Consider the following 14,635-nt stretch of genomic DNA (forward strand, 5'->3'; position numbering starts at 1 on the left):
AAAAAAAAAGAAAGAAAAGAATATCTGTGTAGGTTTATTTCTGGGCTGTCTCTTCTGTCCCATTTGTCTATGTGTCAGGAAGTAAGATGCCTCCAGGTATGCTATTCTTTCTCAAGATGGTTTTGGCTATTTGAGGCCCATTTGGTTCCATATAAATTATAGGATTGTTTTTCCTACTTCTGTAAAATAAAATGCCATTGGAATTTCGATAGGATTAGATTGAATCTTTAAATAACTTTGGGTAGTGTGGAAAATTTGAGAATATTAAGTCTTCTAATCCATGAACATGGCTTGTCTTTCCATTGGTTTTTGTCTTCTTTATTCTCATTTATCAACATTTTGTAGTTTTCATTGTATATGGTTTTTACCTCCATGAAGTTTATTTCTAAATGTTTTTTTTTATAATATTGTGAATGGGATTGTTTTCTTAATTTCCTTTTTAGATAGTTTACTGTTAGAATACAGAAATACAACTGATTTCTGTACGTTGATTTTGTTTCTTGAAACTTTTTATTGAGTCATTTATTCTAACAGATTTTTGTGGAATCTTTAGGACTTTAAAAATATACAATCATGTCATCTGCAAACAGAAATAATTTTACTTCTTCCTTTCCTATTTAGATGCCTTTTATTTTTCTTGCCTTAATGATCTGATTAGTACTTCCAGTACTGTATTAAATAAAAGTGGCAAGAGTGGACATCCTTGTCTTGTTCCTGATCTTAGAGTAAAAGCCTTCCATTTTCCACTGTTAAGTATGATGTTAGCAGTGGGCTTTCATAGGTGGCCTTAATTATGTTAATTTCCTTCTATTCCTAGTTGGATGAGCATTTGTATCATGAAAGGATTGAATTTTGTCAAATGATTTTTCTGCATCTATTCAGATGATCATATGATTGTCATCTTTCTATCAATGTGATGTATGTTTATTGATTTGCATATATTGAACCATCCTTGCATCTAGGGATAAATCTCACTTGATCATGGTTGTATGGTCCTTTTAGTGTGCTTTTGAATTCAGTTTGCTAGTATTTTGTTGAGAATTTTTGCACCTATATTCATCAGGAGTCAGGCTGCATTGCTTTGGGAAACCTTCCTGTTAATATCAGTTTTCTCCTTCTGCAAAACTGTACCTCCTAGAAGCTTTTCTTAAGTTCTAGACTTAGTAAAGTGCTTTCTCTGTTCTCCTACTGCATTTACTGTACTTTATGGACATGATTTGATTATGAGTGATTCAAAAGTTTTAAAATCACGGATTTAAAATTCCATTTCCAGTCACAGTTTTTGACACATAGTGATAACTAACAAATGGTAGCTCCTGCTTTATCAGATATAATTACAGCTTTCAAGAAACACATAAAGTACTCACCATGTATGTAAACAGATAACTTGACTGTCATAATGGCAGTGTGAAACAAGTAGAATGTTGTCACAAAGAAGGAAATAATCCACTCATGGTGGATAGAAGCTTAGAGTAGGGCTCAAAAAGGACGAATAAAAAATTGCTTACCAGAGAAACATAATAGGGATATCCTAGGAAAGGGCAGTAGTATACACACAATATGTAAACAATAGTATATACACAAACATATGAAATATCATTATATATTTAGGTAAATGCAAGTAGTTGAGATGGTTAGGGAGTTAGGTTTGAGTAGGAGAGCAATGAAAAATAAATTTGGAAAATTCAGGAGGGGCAAAATTGTGGAAAGCCTGCTATAAGAGAGTATGGTGTTTGAGTATTCTCTGCACACATCGAGAGCCATGAAAGCATTTTAATATAGAAAAATTATATGTTGAAATTAATTATTTTAGCAATATTAATTGTTCTATATTTTATCCACACAGCAACATAGAATAGAGATGTAAGAGTTACATTTTTTATTCTCCATATATGCTGCTTTTAAATTTCAATGCTGATTTGCTTCAGAAGTTCACAGAAAATCGTTTCTTACCTTGTGACTGCCTTTGGGATATCATCAGATGGCCATTGTGGTCCAAAGAATCCACATCCACTGGCTATTAATGTGGTCATCTTCTCACTTTTCAAGTTAATTTGAGCTCACATTGCACATCTTAATGCAAAAGAGATTTAAGTTAAAAGGATCCTTTAAAATACATCCTCTTCTTGATGGTGGTAATCTCTGCATTCAACTAGTATGACGTAAGACAACAACTATGACATTATTCATTAGCTTTCTCCAAGGGTCAGAACAGGGAGGGAGGTGGCCTACTAGGAAAATAATGAATCTCTGTGCTTTTTTTCTTCCCCATGTTCTCTTACAGCCTGAACCATACTTTCAGAAAATAGTTGTGTCAACTATTTAAATACATGTCAACCTGATGATCCTTAAAGACATCAGTCAAATGAATATTATCCAATATAAATAGAAGATGTATTTTGTCATACATGTACACACACATTCATGCACACACAAAAACACCTGTGTTTGTGAATTTGTATGTGTAGTTATATACGTACATGTTCAGTTGGAAGTTCCGTGCTTTTGTGTGTGTGCTTTTGGAGATGTGCACATGACATGGTGAGGGAAGAAGAGGATATGAGTATATCCAGCCAGATCAGCTGTATTTATTAATCTAAACAAAATTTATGAGCAGGCATTACTTTAGACTTGAATATGCAAAAATGAATAGACATAGTTCCTGACTTGAAGAATTGTATCTACATCCAGTAGGGATACACACAAAATGAAGAAATAAAATTCAAAATAATACATTCTATGATAGAGCTATAATGCATCTCTGTAGAAACTGAAGAGATGACTGTGGATTCAGACAGTTAATCCTATTCTGCACAATACACTCATCCAAGAACTGAAGCTATGAGAAGAGTAAGATACAGACCTTACCTTGAAGGAATTCAAAACTATGAATAGGCAATCAGAGGACAAGTAATTGGTGTTTCAGCCATATTTCCCACACATCTACATCCCACGTCAAGTTTTGTTTTGTTTTGTTTTTGTCCTGGATTATTTTAAACTGCTCTTACCTATTGATTTTTTTCTATAAAGAATATGCTACACCATATCTTTTCAATTTATTGCTTCAATTCCATAATCCCTCACTATGATAGAAGTTTCATTTGAGTTAGATATTTAAGTGAATCCAATATCTCATTAAATACACATTTGTTTAGTGCATGTTATGTGTTCCAGGTACACTTCAGAGCTAAACTTGTAGTCTGGATGGATAAATTCAGGCAATGGTTATATTAATAATCAGACATCTCCTCTGAAGCCTTAGTAGCAGAATTAGAAAATGTTTAGAGCATGACAACTACTGCTGCATACCTCTGCTAGAATGAGTTGAAAGCTATTTGGTCACCAAAGAGTGCTCTCTCCTCTTCACCTCTTTAACAAAGGTATTACCATAACATAAGTGTTTATGACATACCCTCTGGGTCACTAAGAACAGAACCAGAACTGCCAATTCATTCCAGATCAGTTCCTAGCAACTGCCAGTTAGCAATAACTTTGAAGTTGGGTAAGAGATGAATATGTTTCTTCCAGGGTTGAAATATATGATGTTCCAATGAGTGATTAACTCCGTCCTTTTAAGTATGGGGCCAAAATTAAATCATATGTTATTTGACTGTTAAACTTTTAACTTTTCTTTTCTTTCTTTTTCCTTCTCTTCCCCATCTTTCTCTTCCTTCCTTCTTTATCCCTTCTTTTCTTCCTTTCTTTTTTCTTTCTTTTTGTGTGTAGACAGCACATGTGTCATAAAAATAATAACATACTGGAAAAATAATTTTTTTCTGATTTGGGAAATTTCCTGACAAATCGATATCTCTTTAATGTAATCATTACCATATCAGGAGAGGAAGTAGATACACATCAAAGACCCTGAGAAATGGTTGAAATAGGGTCAGAATCTTTCCTGTGTGTTAGTGACAAAAAGGAATTGAAATTCATCTCGTTTTAGTTCACACTTCAATACCTTGTCCATATTCTTTTTTTTTTTAAGAGGAAGAGGTAAAAAATAAGATACTGCTACTCTAAGTTTGACAAATTGTAAAATACTTCTGTTAAATCAGTCCTCTTCCTGCCTTTCCCACTCATTGGCATGTGAACTTCTTTTTCTTTCCAAATGAGTCAGTTGAGAGAATGTCAACATTGCTCTAAGTAGAGGATGCTATCATGCCATCACAAAAGCAAAACAAAGTAAAAACAAAATAAACAAAATGCTGCTTTTCCACTTAGCAGCATTTGCTGTCCTCAGGATATGGTGATGTGTACTTCACTTTAAATGGTCTCTTGACTGAATTCTATCAAATACTCTCCCCCATAACCAAATGGACATGCTGGTGAAAATTCCTCCATCTGAACTAAGGAAGCATTAACAGCCTAAACATTTTTAACAAGATTGGTTTTATTTTACCTTATTAAAATATTTTCATGGCTCCCAGAATACCTTTCTTTTTTGGACATTGAGATGTTGGGCTAGGATTGATTCCAAGGTTATTCTGTTGCCAATACATCTGAGTTTATAATATCATTAAAACTGAAGAAATATGAAAAGCCTGAAATGGAAAGTCAAATATAACTAAAGGAACACATACTCTTTCATTTTGCTGTTCAATTTACTCAGAGCAAAGGAAAACAAAAAAGGCCGTAGGAAGTGTTCAGTAAATAAGTTTTGAATGAATATCTGTAGACAAAGAGGGAAATCACCAGATAAAATAAAAATTACTCGTGCTTTTTATAAAGTAGTAGGTTCTACATTTAACTTTTTGCATGTAGGCCACTAGAGTAAAAACTATACAGAAATTGGGCCTTTTGCATTTTTTTTCTCTTAAATAATAGTATTCCTCATAGAGAGAGCAGTGGACAAGAGGGAGGCTGGTTGATAGTCCTTTATTTAGTTCTACCTCAATATACATTTACTTTGTTTCTATTTTATTGGTTTCTGCTGGCCCAAGGATAAATCTATTTTATTGTACTAAAAAACTCTATATAGTGGTATAGAAGGAAGGGCCGGCCCATTTTTTAATCAGGTTGTTGGTCTATATAATGTTAACTTGTGTGAGTTCTTTGTATATTTGGATATTAACCCCTTATCAGATGCATCATTGGCAAATATCTTCTCCTATTCAGTAGGTGGCCTCTTCATTTTGTTGATAGTTTCTTTGCTGTACAAAAGCTTTTAGTTTGACATAGTCCCATTTTTAATTTTTGCTTTTGTTTCCCTTGCCTGAGGAGACATACTAAAAATATATAGCTAAGGCTGGTGTCAAAGAACATACTGCCTGTGTTTTCTCCTAGGAGTTTTATGGTTTCAGGCGTTACATTTAGATATTTAATCTATTTTAAGTTTATTTCTGTATATGGTGTAAGAAAGTAGTCCAGTTCGATTCCCTTGCATGCGGCTGTCCAGTTCTCCAAATACCATTTATTGAAGAGTCTGTCTTTTCTCCATTGTATATTCTTCCTCCTTTGTTGTAGATTAATTGACCATAAAAGTTTAGGTTAATTTCTGGGCCCTCTATTGTGTTCCATTGATCTTTGTGTCTGTTTTTGGGCCAGTACTATACTGTTTTGGTTACTATAGCTTTGTACTATAGTTTGAAGTCCGGGAGTGGGATACCTCCAGCTTCGTTCTTCTTGCTCAAGATTGTGCTGGCTATTTGGTGTTCTTTGTGTTTCCATACAAATTTTAGAATTATTTGTTCCAGTTCTGTGAAAAATATCATTGGTATTTTCATAGGAATTGCATTGAATGTGTAGATTGTTTTGGGAAATATAGTCATTTTAACAATATTAATTCTTCCAATCCCTGAGCACAGTATATCTTTCCATTTATGTTGTCTTCAATTTCTTTCATCAGTGTCTTATAGTTTTCTGAGTACAGGTCTTTTGCCTCCGTGGTTAGATTTATTCCTAGGTATTTTATTCTTTTTTATGCAATTGTGAATGGGATTGTTTTTCTCTGATAGTTCGTTGTTAGTGTATAGAAATGCAACACATTTCTGCATAGTAATTTTGTTTCCTGCAACTTTAATGAATTCATTTATTAGTTCCAGTAGTTTTTTGGTGGCATTTTTAGGATTTTCTATATATAGAATCATGTCATCTGCAAACAGTTGCAGTTTCTTCATTTTCAATTTGAATTTCTTTTATTTATTTATTTTTTTGTGCGTAATTGCTCTGGCTAGGACTTCCAATACTACATTGAATAAAAATGGCAAGTGTGGGCATCCTTGTCTTGTTCCTGATCTTAACGAAAATGTTTTCAGCTTTTCACTGTTGAATATGATGTTAACTGTAAGCTGGTCATATATGGCCTTTATTATGTTGAGGTATGTTCCCTCTACATCCACTTTGTTGAGAGTTTTTATCATAAATGAATGTTGATTTTTTCAGAACTTTTTCTGAATTTATTGAGATGATCGTATGATTTTTCTTCTTCAATTTGTTAATGAGGTGTATCACATTGATTGATTTGTGCATATTAAACCATCCTTGCATCCCTGGGATAAATCCCATTTGATCATAGTGTATAATGCTTTTAATGTATTGTTGAATTTGGTTTGCTAATATTTCATTGAGGATTTTTGCATTTATATTCATCAGGGATTTGGGTCTGTACTTTTCTTTTTTTGTGGTGTTTTTGTCTGATTTAGTATCAGAGTGATGCTGGCTTTGTAGAATGAGATCAGAAGTTTCCTTCCTCTGCAATGTTTTGGAACAGTTTGGGAAGGTTAGGTGTTAACTCTTCTTTAAATGTTTGGTGAAACTCACCTGTGAAGACATCTTGTCCTGTGCTGTTGTTTGTTGGGAGTTTTAAAAAAATTACTGATTCAGTTTCATTCCTGGTAAATGGTCTGTTCATATTTTCTATTTCTTCTTATTCAGTCTTGGGAGAGTGTACATTTCTAGGAATTTGTCCATTTCTTCTAGGTTGTCAACCAATCTTTATTCAGTGTCTTGTAGTCATTTTGGTTGTCTGAAGCTCATTGTCTAGTATATTCTTTAGGAATTGCTCATGGGAACAATATTTCTTGAGGTCTTGCTTATTGATAACTGTTGTCTGTGCTTTTTTTTTTTTTTTTTTTTGCAGTACGTGGGCCTCTCACTGCTGTGGCCTCTCCCATTGAGGAGCACAGGCTCCGGACACGCAGGCTCAGCGGCCATGGCTCACGGGCCCAGCCGCTCTGCGGCATGTTGGATCCTCCTGGACCAGGGCACGAACCCATGTCCCTGCATCAGCAGGCGGACTGTCAACCACTGCGCCACCAGGGAAACCCTGTCTGTGCTTTTTATACTTGAAGTTCAGTATTACTGAATATAAAATCGTTGGCTCACATTTTCTTTCCTTAACTCATTATTGACTGGGGGATTTTTGCAGAAACCAACACGTGTGGCTGGCGATTTTTATTTTGGCTGGCCAAAAATTAATCCTGTTATTTCACTAACACTTGGCGGATTATTACATTCAATAGTTACACCTGACACACCTGTAAAGTCTTCTAATTTTGTGAAATGTTCTCTTCAATCCACTCTTCTGAAGAAGCAAAGGAGCATTCTCCAGCACCATGAATTTCATTTTCACTTTCCATATCAGAATCAATCACTAAGTTTTTTTGTCTTTTTGTTGGTCTAATATTCATATTGTCTGAATCAGAACTATATTCTGAAGAACTATCATCTTTTGAGACACTAGTATATATGTCACTCAGACAATCAGAGAAAATTCACTGAAAAATTCTTCTTCACTCAAAATTTCGCAATGCATCATTTTTGAAAATTTTGCATTTATAATATACACAAGGTTGGAACAAAAACCTAACAGAGCAAAATGTGAATGATAACAACAATCATAAGTTGTATAATGAACGCTTGATCAATTTTAAGCTTTAACAGCTTCCCCCGGTGATGATAATTGTATTACTCTCTAAAAACGTATTGATAGGTCTCTGGTGAATAATGTGTTATATGTCTTAAGTATGTTACTTTATTTTCTTCTGGCATAAAGTGTTGCTGATTAAAAGTTTGTTAATGTAATTTTCTGTTCTTTATAAGTCACACATGTTTTTTGCATAAAAGGCCAAAATTTTTTTCTTTTTTACAAGGTCTAGTAATTTTATTAGACTATGTTTTGATGTTGGTTATTCTGCATGGATAGTCAGTTATATGGTGTGCCCTTTCAATATGTAGTTTCACATCCTTTTAAAAAATATCAGGAATACTTTCTTGAATTATAATTTAAAAAATTTGTTTTGCTCTTTTCCTTGGGTTTTCATCTTCAGGGACTCCTAATACGCATATATTGCAACTTCTTTACCTATCTTAAATGTCATTTTTCTTAAATTCATTTTATCACTCTTCATCTCATTATAATTTTTCTTCTTTTGATTTTCTAATTTTAATTATTTATTTGTTGCATTTATTTACTTATGTATTCTAGTATAGCTTACATTTTTAAAAGATTTTAAATTTCTAATTCTGTTTTGAATTGAATCACCTTATTTTTGACTTTTCTACTTTTGATTTATGTTATTTCATGTTCTATATCATTAATATAGATTGGGTTCTTCTGAAATAATAATTTGCAGTTTTGATCTTTTTTTCTATCTTTCATGTCTTTCTGGTGTGATTTCATTGTGATTATATGGGATTTGACCTTGATACATTTTAAGTTGTTCATTTTTTATAAAATTATATTTAGAATGTTTAGAAAGTAGTAGTAGATTTTTCTGACTTCACAGACCTCCCTCTTCTGCTATCTGCATACAGTGTTAAAAATATAGTACCTTGCTTTCTGAGATTTTCTGGCTCTGTTCAGCTTCCCCACTATTATCAGTATCTTCTTCCTTTTTTGTCTCTTTCTTGCTAAACCATGCCTCCAGTCCCAGTAATTTCTCTTCAGTATAGAGACCTGTGCCCTCGTGTGTCAAGTGTGAGAGTTCCTAGATAGCAGACTGCTTCACCTTTAAAGAACTTAACAACAGGTGCTTTACACTCACATGCTGCTGGAGTGAACAATATCTTTCTGTTTCAGCCACTCTTCTCAAATTGGCATGTGTACTTTTCAGGTATTATCTATTGGGAGTTTTTTGGTTCTCTTATTCTTTGGGTCATCAAATGCCTTGTTATTTTCCACTGCTTTCTCCCACACAGATGCCAATGACACAAAGGTCTTGTGACTATTGGTAGTTTGTCTCTACCTGCTTGTATTTTGAGGTTGTGTTGTACCTTGTTACCCAGTTTGTTGAATTTTTGTTTTTGCTATCTAGGTGCTATCTTTTTAATGTGGTGATCCAGGAGGACTATGCTGAAAAACTATGCTGCCACTACTATCTTCCTAGAATCTCACAACAGTAGTTCTTTTTATAGAGAAGGTACCTGAGGCCCAAGGAGGTACAGTTATTTGCCCAAGATCACACAGCTAGCAGCAGAAGATAAATATACTTGAAAGCACCTTGATTAGAACCTGGTACAGAGAGTCTGCTTAATGCATGCTCTTTCCTTCCTACTTCCCTCTCTCCCTTCCTCTCTTCTTCCTATCCTTCTTCGCTTCCTTCATTGTCTCCAATTCTTCCTCATTCCCTCCAGGGCCTAGATTTAAACCCAGTTATTTCTGACTTCAAAGCCTCTGCAATCTCATTTAATATGCTATGCTTCTACCCCATGATGTGAAGTCACTGGAGCTTTTAATTCAGCAAAACCATTTAAACAAAATTAGTTTCACTAAAACCTACACTTGTCTTGCTGTAAGAACATTTTCCTCTCTGGTTTTATGCTCACATACTTTTCAAATGGAATCTATAAATGTCAGATTCTGTGACACATGCCTCCTTAAAATATGGTTTGTTAGAAGTAAATCGATGCTTTTATTTTAATGAATATATTTACAGGCATTTTATGTAATTCTTTGAAAGCCTTTTTCATCTCCCACCTCCATCCAGGAAACCACATTTGATAAGGAGTAAATGAAATCTGAACCTAAAAAACCTTGATTTCACTTTCAAATTTAAAATCCACAAAATTTAAAGAGATTTTAAACTTGACCAAAGTCAAATGTCCTGCTTTTGAAAAACCTTATAAAAGCACTCCTTTGATTTGAAAACTATACTGCTCTGGGACCCAAGTTCATAAAATCCCAAGCTCCTTTGGTTAGGGTGTTTGACTCCTGATGATACTTGATTGAAAATGATTCATTCAAAAATTGGACACACCATGAAGGCTCCCAAGGAATTTATACAAGTACACTCTGTTATGTAAAAACTCCCAATATACTAATTCTCCATAATCCTCTATGTAAGGCCAATTAGTAATTAGATCTTAGCGAGCAAAATTTTGCCTAAGGCATGAAGTCACCACACAAATCCTAAGGGATTCATAGCTCTATTTCAAGCCAATGCCTTTATAAAATCCTGTTCCAGTTTTTGGCTCTATAATGGATTTCCCAGGTTGGTGATACATCAACAGAAAATGCCATTTGCTTATTTTTTTCTCCTTGAACTTCCTGCTCTTACTGTGCAGGCTTAGTTCTTACTGTTTGAATTTACTTATTGTGGTTTGCATAAAATTATCCTACACTCATCTACACATAGTAGATAATGGTTATTTGCCTATAAATCTAAGGGGTACTGAGTTTTATATACCTTCCTGCTCTGTGGGCACTCTCTGAACAAATGAGCAGTTGTTCTTGAAACATTTTATATTTTTATGGGATTTGGAACTGTTTCTCCTTGTTGCTTTGTTGCTTTTTAGCAGCTTAAGGCTCCTTCTTTCTTGGTGTTTACTCTGGAGCTGGTGTGAACAGAGGCTCTTGGAAATGGTAGAGTGTTAATATCCTGGAGTGTGTCTTGCTTCCTGTAAAAGATTGCTTCTCTAGGCTGCTGGGAGCTGCAGCAGAAGCAAGCCTTTCACAACACACACAGAAATACACCCAGAGTCATGAATGGCCACACTCCTACGCTCACCCTCTCACATTCTCTGATTTCGTATGTGCAGAAACAGGCCAGGAAATCTGACTCCATGTTGATTGGAACATTACTTTGCATTCATTTACAGAATATTTGGAACCTCACATGTTTCTCATTAATGCTCATGTTTGATTGTTCTATGTAGTTTTTTAAAAATTAAATAAACCTGTATCAGAAATTGTCACTTTGCTTTAAAGAAGCACAATTAACTCCCTTTGGGGAAGCAAAGAAAGAATGAGATGAAATATTTCTGTTCCTTTACATGTATTTCCATAAATGAGACTGGCATTAAGACATAATAATGAATTTGTGGTTCAAGGGATTTTTAAATAGCTTTTGAACAAATCGAGCATAAAGTGGCATTACTTACACAAAGAAACTCATTTAAAACAGAGCCCATTAATGAAATGTGGTTTAAAATCATGTCTGTCTTAAATATATGTTCAGAATTAAAAGTTACTGGGCCAGAGACTGAAAGTTAAGTAAGCTGATACCTGAATATTATAACTGTAAATTTGGAGGTACATTAATTTTTTCAACCCACAAGGGCATGATTTGGTAAAGTCATACCCAGCATAATATTCTTAGGCCTTAATGACTTCATAAATTTCCAAAGATGCAGTTATTTGAATCTATTTCTATTTTTCTTAACAACCTACAGGCTGTTCCCAAACTTAGCCTGGTTATGTTGTAGCCCCTTTAAAAAAAAAAAGAAAAAAAAAAGCCTATCTATCTATCTGTTGGGCTGTGCCCCACAGGCCTGCAAAGTCTGTGCTTGCCCAGCTTCAAGACCTAAGAGCCCAGAGTCAGCAACAGAGACATCAGTGGTTTAATGGATGGGGAAGTTTACACATCTGAAGCAGGGTCCTAGAACAGCACCCCACTGTGTAAGGCAGATGGTAGGCAGGACACGGTGGTGGTCTTTGTTCCCGGGGAGGGGAGGGGGGAAGAGGAGATTACCAGTTAGAGGGGAATTGATGTCAGATGGGCTTATTAGTTACCAGGGAAACCAGTAGAGGGGCACGCCCCTCACTGCCCCTTTGATAATGACAATCACTAGCTGGGGCGTGGGGCAAGTGTGCGGGATGGGATGGTCAGTCATATGAGTAGGGTATAGGTGAAGCAGGCACTGGTCAGGCAGGGGATGTACAGAGAGCAAGGGAGCAACCCTCTTGAGGGGCCTGACCATACTCTATCTATCTACCTACCTATCTATGTATCTATCTATCATCTATCTACGTATCTGAATCCAAGTGGCTAAATCAAGTGTTCCAAGACCCAGATATCAGATCAGGTTCACATCACCTCCTGACTCCTTACCTATTGTTTCAGTTCACTCTTTCATTCTACACGTTTTGGATAGTGTTTTGAATATTAATCATATTTTTTATGTCCTATATTTGACATCTTGGGAGCCTTGAGGACCCAGGGGGGAACTGCCCTTCCCAGGATTATTTAGTTCCTAAAGATAGCAAACAACTTGCCTGTGAGCACACCTTTGATATGCAAACCATCCAATCAGAGCCCATACCTCCAACCACCTCCATTATATATTCTTACACACCAAGCCAATAGTCTCCCTGCGACTAGGTTACAGACAACTGGGAAACACCCCTATAGTCTAGAACTCACTGGAATTATTCAAACTATCTGATCCTAAACTATCCACTGTGTACTTTCCCTGCCTCACCCATTCCTCCTCTCAAAAACCCCAATAAGTCTCTGCCTCATGATTGTTTCTTCTCCCCTCTGCCTCCTGACTGATCCAAGTGCTTCGTTGTGTGACCCTGCAAGCCATGGAGTGCTCCCTCCTCCTGGGAACTGTAGTAATAAACCATCTTTTCAATAGCAGTCACTCCTGATCTGTTGGCCTCACCATACCTGATTAAAACAAATCCTGGGTACATTTTAGTATATTTTGGTACCCATCCCTATCATAGACTCCTCCTTTCTTTCGCTCTTTTTGTTTCCTATTCCTAAAGAGCTTTCTGACTCTGGACCATGCCTAACACTATTAGATACTCATTTTTGGTGAGGTATCCTCTTGTAAAACTCCTGTTTTTAAAACTTTAAAACTCACAGAGGAGCACCTTGAATTAAGGGTGGTTAGACATCAGCCAAGCCCCTGGCTTTTGAGGTAAAGGTGCTCCATCCTGCCAGGCATAACCCAATCTCCAATGCTGCCTGAGAGATGGAGATGTTTTCAACAGTAATGTACTTCTGCTGCGCGTCCCCTAGGCTCTGCTATTATCTCAAGCCCACAGCGAGTCTTACCTTATTAATCATGCTTCAGATCCCAGTTCTCCCATGGAGTGTAAGAACCTTCTGCCTAATCTTCCAGGCTCATTTCTGCATCTTCTTAAGTATTTTCTCCGCCATTTCCACCCAACAGTCTCCTTACTATCTAGCCAAACTTGTACCAGTCCTTAAATCCTTTACGAAATCTCCAATAATACCCCCTTTCTTACGTCTGATTATATTTCATTGAACATTTTGGCATTTGTTTTCTTTTCCTCTTTATTTCATGTGCATTTTCCTTGTGTAGCTGTATTATTAGATTTTAAAATACTTGGCACTGTAGAAAAGCTTGGAATTTGGAGTCAGAAGACTTGAGCACATGTGCTAATTTTATTACTTACAAACTGCATTAGTCTGCTTGGACTTCCATACTACAATACTACAGCCTGGGTGACTTAGACAACAGAAATTTATTTTCTCACAGTTCTGGAGGCTAAAAGTCCCAGATCAAGGTAGTACAAGGTTGGTTCCTAGTAAAGAATCTCTTCCCGGCATGTAAACAACCACCTTCTCACTTTATCCTCATATGGCCTTTCCAGGGTGCATACATTTGGCATTTGGAAAGAGAGAGAAAGAAAGAGAGCTTTTCTTTTTCTTTTTTAGAAAGAGCTTTCTGGTGTCTGTTCTTTAAAGAGCACCAATCTCATCAGATCAGGGCCCCACCTTATGTCTTCACTTAACCTTAATCATTTTGCTAGATGCCCCATCTCCAAATACAGACATACTGGGGGTTGGGGCTTCAACATATGAATTTTGAGGAGACATAAACATTCCAAGTGACTGACAATATCTTTACTTTTGAAAATGAGAATACTACTACCTAAAATTTCTTCCCAATGCTTTCCAAAGAGCTGAACCATGTTAAGTGCTCAAAGATAGTTATTGTATAGAATTTTAGGTACAGAATTTTATTCTGTGTATTTATCAAATTGATATAGCAGGACAATAAGTAACTTTATGTCATCTGAGGCTCTGAAGTTAACTTTTGTGGCTTGAAGTGTTGGATGTTGGCTGCTAGAAAGGCGTCACATTTTTGCAACTGGTTCTTTCCATTACCACCACACATAGGATGAAATAGTCTATGGTATCATATTCTCTCTCTCTCTCTCTAAAAATAAATTTTAAAGAACACTTCAGAGGAAACTATCTTATTTATCATACTGTCAAACTATCTTCCAACTCCAGTGTGAAAATCTCAGAGTTCTAGCTGAAATATGGAAAGGCCCTTTACAATTACATGTCATAGTTATAGAGGCCAGTTTTGTTCTATTTGGAATCTGGTACTACTTTTCAGTAAGTTCTATTTCATCGCTTCCAGGTCTACTAGACTTTGTCTTTTAGACTCTCTTCCTAAAGAAACAAAAACTCTTTTTGGTGAATATTAGGTA

This window comes from Physeter macrocephalus, chromosome 4, assembly GCF_002837175.3.
Source record: "Physeter macrocephalus isolate SW-GA chromosome 4, ASM283717v5, whole genome shotgun sequence".
Taxonomy (NCBI): Eukaryota; Metazoa; Chordata; class Mammalia; order Artiodactyla; family Physeteridae; genus Physeter; species Physeter macrocephalus.